We start from the raw sequence: 6,115 nt of genomic DNA, 5'->3' as shown, positions 1-6,115 counted from the left end.
TTTCCTCTTTCGAGTTAACAAGATGCAGCTGTCGTATTACATATACTCCCTCCGTCCCAATTTATGTGACACCATTTGACTAAGCACGGAGTTTAAGAAAGAAAGGAAGACTTTTGAAGTTTGTGTGACAGTAAACCATCTCATAAAGTTAAATTACTTCTAAATATAGAAAGGTGACATTCTTTTTGGAATAGATGAAAAAGGAAAGTATGCCACATAAAAGAATTATTTTCTTCTCTTAACTGATCTATGAGGCAAAAGATACATGTGATCTAAATTGTACAGGAGTTCTGATGCTCAACAGGTCAATCTTGTGTTACGATGATAATAATTACATACTCTGTAAGTAACTTCTTAAACCATTTCTGGCAAGCCATCATCAAAAACATATGTTTTGTCCTAGCTTATCTATCTGTCTGTTTATTGAAGGTGACAAATAAATTCTTGATAAAAACCAGATTGGAAGGATTAACATAACTAATTAACAATGTCATACAATTAAGACGACTTCTTAAGAGTGTTTGTGAAAGATAAAACTGTCTGTGTAAGTGTGAGTAAGAGGAGTATGATGGCTGCCACAGTTGAAATTCCTGCCCAAGGACTATTAAAGTAATTGTGCCTCAAATTTGCCTTCATTCTGTTCCATGATTTTTCACAATGTTGAACTGCTTTTCTACATTCTTCTTTATAATAGAAGTTATTTGAAACCACGACCCCTTTCCCAATTTTGTTGAAGAGGCTAGCCACTTCTTTGTCGTCTCCTATCCAGTTCTCTATAATTCCTTTCTGGCGAAGCAAACTCACATCTTTGTCTGAGTCGATAAGATAATCCATGGAAGCTATATAATCACTGGAATATGCAAGACTTACATCACCCGACTGTTGCTCGTAAGCAATAAGATTACGCAAGAGGGATTCCGTCTCATCAAAGACTTCAAAACAGGGGATTTTCATTGATCCATTTTCAAACTTAATATCGAATAAACTTGTACTATCTCCAAAGTTGTCGTCATCCAACCATGTATAAGTATATCCGACTATTTTGAAGCTAACTCCAGCTTCGGAAAGCTCTATTGCATTTGGCATGACCTTATGCCACGCTATGTGGTCCTTATTACTAGGCATATCCTTAGTCCTAATTATTCGTAAAGGGATCCCACATAAACTTTTACTGGAGTTTTCTGCTGCCATGCTAGGATTCTCGGTTAGGCTAGTTTTCATTTCTGAAGTTTGGCATGACATGTGTACTACATGAAGTAAATGTTTGATATTGTTTTCATTACCTTCAGTCTCTAGAAAGGATGCATGGGTCATATTCGGTTTTCGAACAAGATAGAGCATCACTAACTTTGTGAATGGTATTTCAACTTCCTTAGTCATGTAATGAAGCTTGGTGAGGACAAAGAAAGGAAGTTGGTTTTCTACTAACAACAAGTCTCGACATACTTGATTAGCTATGCAACTTGTCTTGATAATCATGTCTTATCCTATTGGCTTCATTCCACAACGCTCTCGAATATACTCGACCACGAAGCAACCATCAAGCAACAACATGAAGTAAATGTTTTTTTCATTACCTTCAGTCTCTAGAAAGGATGCATGGGTCATATTCGGTTTTCGAACAAGATAGAGCATCACTAACTTTGTGAATGATATTTCAACTTCCTTAGTCATGTAATGAAGCTTGGTGAGGACAAAGAAAGGAAGTTGGTTTTCTACTAATAACAAGTCTCGACATACTTGATTAGCTATGCAACTTGTCTTGATAATCATGTCTTATCCTATTGGCTTCATTCCACAACGCTCTCGAATATACTCGACCACGAAGCAACCATCAAGCAACAACATTTGTGAAAAATTTACAAGAATATCACTATCAAGGTCCCGTATATCAGCATAACACTTAAGTGCATCATCTTTTAGCTTATCTATTTCACTAATGCAACTTTCCACATCCATCCCCCCTTTCCACTTGAGAAACCGTTGTAGGTACCACAATTTGTACTTTTCCATCGAGCCAAGTTCATGATTGTGTTTATGGTAAGGACCAATGGAGAGCAATTTTGGTTTATAAGCGTCTGGATTTGATTCACTCAGCCTCACATCAAGATTCGATAGACGAGTTGGCCAAATTCTCAAATCTTTCATTAAAGATTTGATTTACCGATTTATTTGTTTGCGACCCTAATGGATCTTGACCATTTGTTTCCTTTGTGTCGATTAAATGATCCACTGTGCTTCCTTCTTCTATCTGTAATTACTGGAAAAGAGTGGTCTTTTGGAATATAAAGAGTTTCTAGTTAAATTATAAAAGTTTGGGGGTGAAACTGGTTGAGAAAGAAATATAAGTAAACTTTTCGAAAACAATAGGATTATAGAGAAATAGTTTGTTTCCGTAGTATTGATTTAACTAATAAATTAAAAATGTTTATTATAAGCACCATGCTGTAAGCAAGCAATTACATATTCTTCAATGGAGTACTCATTATTTTGTTTCCTTTTGATTGCTTCAGATCCTATGTTTTACATAGTTTAAAATCGGATGGTTGAAATGAAAAATGTTATGGTAGTGTTATGTGATAAAAGAATGTCCATCAAAGTTAAAATAGTTAATTATAAGACTAATAACGTTCTATGGAAGTGAACCTTAGAATCGTTGAACTTAAGTTCAACACATCCACAACATTAATATTACAAAGATGTAGATGTTAAAATTCTATGGTCCTAAAATACTTGCCAAGATAAAAAATGACCACATTCTCCGGAAGGTGCAAGTAGCACACATAAGATGAAATCAAGGACACGTGAGATGGTTTGATCGACCTGTGTCCTATGCCGACCTACCAATGCACCGGTTTATAGGTGTAAAATCACAATGAGTGAACGTGTTAAAAAAGAATACGGTAGACCTAAAATTAAATGGACGGAGAAGTAGTCTCAAAATTCCTACAGTCTCTTGAAATGCAGACGTAATTGCAGTGATATGATTCCATCATTATAGAGCATGTGCAGGTCTATGGCTCTCTGGTAGAAACAATTTGAAAAGTGGGAAATTTAATTTTTACTTTTTCTCGACAGATTATGCAGATTAGAAAAGGATTCTTCTCAGATAAGAGAGGTCAAATGGAAATAGCTTCTTTTTCCTAAGTGTCCCATAGCCTCTCCAAGATAAGTACAGACGTCTCCGTACCGATCCTCAAGACTCTACTAGACATTGTTCTTGTACTTGTGAGACCGATTAACCTAAAACTCTGATACCAATTTGTCACGACCCAATTTCATAAATCGTGAAGGCACTAACTCCCACCAAGTTAGTAAGCCCTCCACAACCCGCTAGAATAATTTAATAAAGGAATTAAAACGGAAAAGAAATCATTCAAGCATTAGTTATCCTTATTTTCATAAAACACAAAAATAGAGGTACAACCATCCCCGAATTTGGTGTCACTAGTACAAGAACGACTAAATGAGGTACAAATCTAGGCATACATCCTGAAAGTACATAAGTTGTCCGAATCAAAAGACAACAATAAAGATAACTGAAGAAAATCCGGTGCCATGGATCAACTGATGGCTCGCTCCGAATCGTCCTGATGGCTCGAGATCCACTCGTACCGGGAATAGAATCTGCACACGAAAAGAGTGCAGCAAGTGTAGAGTGAGTACGGGGAGCAACGTGTACTCGTGAGCATCGTCGATCCCACTTAACGAAATGAGACGATGGGTATCGGCCTAAGATTACTACTTCCACACTTAACTGCCCATTAGTTCACAATAATAATAATAATAATAATAATAATAATAATAATAATAATAATAATAATAATAATAATCATAATAATAATAATAATAATAATAATAATAATAATAATAATAATATATCAAGCCGTAATGATCTCTGTTTAAGCCTATGTGAAGCTCCTAATCCATAAGCACATCAGGTAACCAAATAAGCATCTAAATCCTTGGTCTATCAAGAAATCAAACAAGCACTTAAGTCCTTAATCCGTCAATTATCCAAAGCCGAAAAAGGCAATCCAAATCACAATTCAGCAAGTCATACGACACGGAAACCAACAGAATGTATGATATGCAAATGTATGTAATGCAATGCAAGGCCTTTCCATCACCCGGTATACACACGTTCGAATGTCAACGAATCGCGACCCATGGGGGACTCGCGAGGTCCATATACCACTCGGCATCACTGATCTTTGAGATCCCCTCAGGTTTCCACATATCAAGTCTCAGCCCCTTAGGCTCATATAAATCATGTCTTAGCCCCTTAGGCTCATATACCTGTCAATTAGCCCATTGACTCATAATCATCATCACTTCGTCCGAAATCATTTTCCTTTGGACCTTTCATTAGTGCCATCAATGCATATGAGATACCATGATAAATATGAATATGACTTGCTCAATAATAAGAAATCAATGCATACAGTAAAGGACCTTATCTTTAGTCTTGATAAGTATGCGGGAGATATATAATGAGCATGGATATGGCATGCATCACAATAAGAAGCAGGAATACACATAAGATTCCCTTTTTCAAGTTCTCATAATCACAAAGGTTCCACCTTTCGCTTCTTATATGCAACAAAATTCAGTCTCAAGATATCATCATCACTTTGTCCGAAAACATTTCCCTTCGGACCCACATATGTATCCTCAAATGTATATAATGCATGAGATACCAGATGAAGCATGATTATGACATGCACAATAACAATAAGCTAATGAGTACAGTAACATATCTCATATTTATTCATTATAAACTATAAAGGGCCTACCTTTAGCCGATTACACAATAAAGTCATTATCTTAGCTTCTTTTTCACCTTTCAACGAGCATTTAGGAGTGATGATTACCACACATATCAAACAAGACAGACACACAATCAAAGAGACAGAAAATACGGGCTTCATACTGTTATAGTTCGCATTTCGCGGGAGGGGTTAGCGCTCGGAAAGCTACTAAGAACTTGTTGGTGCTCTTTCAGACTTATTTTGAAAAAGAGTCGCCATCTATTATTTAGGAAATTAGGAAAACCGGGTCCAAAGGGTTTATTTAAATGCCGTAAAAAAACCTTTGTAATCCAAAGTTCTAGGTAAGAGTTTTGGTGATCCCCTAGGGAAGGTGTTAGGCACCCTAGTATTAAGGATCCATACTATACGGTTAATCTTCGAATTCCAGTGTGTGATATTTGCATGAACTGTTTTTTTGTGTTTGTTTTCTATATTTATAAAAAGACTGTCATTTTGGCATATCACTTGCTCTTTGAAGAGAATTAGATATATCCCTTTTATATATAGGGTATTTTAATTTGGATTTATAACATTCGGATAAGAAGAATCTCCTTTTATATATATATATATATATATATATATATATATAAGGATAACATATTTTGTTTTAAGAAATCGCCAAAATGTTCCGGTTTTAATATATATATATATATATATATATATATATATATATATATATATATAAGGATAACATATTTTGTTTTAAGAAAATGGCCAAAATGTTCCAATTTTAATATATATATATATATATATATATATATATATATATATATATATATATATATATATATATATATATATATATATTTATTCCATTTTCATTCATAATCTCTACACTTCATTCGGGTCAACCGTATACCGTTGCGAAACACCTTTAAGAACTTCGAACCAAGTACGATTTCATTCGTTTGAATAAGACCGATTTTTAATTATGAAGATGGTTAACTCTAAAAGCGCTTTTGTATTCGTTTAAAATATGGTCTAGAACTGATTCTTTGTTTGAGTTGGACTTTGCCCAAATTGGTTTCATTTTTTTGGTTGGGCCTTAGCCCAAAGACGTATTTGCTGAATTATTTGTTTCAATCTAACGGGGCCTGGCCCAGAAATTATATTATTGTTGGCCCCATTTCTGCTCTTTTTTTTTTTTTTTTTTTTTTTTTTGGGATACTTTTGAAAATACATGACTTGCCCCATAAAACTCGTTTTGTATCCAATTTTCAGAAGGGAAAACTATTTTTCAGTTGTTGGAAAATAAGTGCCATTTTTGTTATATTTTGAGATAGAATTTGGTTTTATACTTAAAA

General features: G+C 34.7%; 1 pseudogene; it reads right to left on the bottom strand.

Moving 5' to 3' along the window:
* Positions 1-489: 489 nt before the first annotated feature.
* LOC132038492 (UPF0481 protein At3g47200-like) overlaps positions 490-6,115 on the bottom strand; it is a 26,980-nt pseudogene continuing 21,354 nt past the window's right edge.

The sequence above is a fragment of the Lycium ferocissimum genome, chromosome 11 (assembly GCF_029784015.1).
Source record: "Lycium ferocissimum isolate CSIRO_LF1 chromosome 11, AGI_CSIRO_Lferr_CH_V1, whole genome shotgun sequence".
Lineage (NCBI taxonomy): Eukaryota > Viridiplantae > Streptophyta > Magnoliopsida > Solanales > Solanaceae > Lycium > Lycium ferocissimum.
This window is presented reverse-complemented; position numbering and strand designations above follow the sequence as displayed.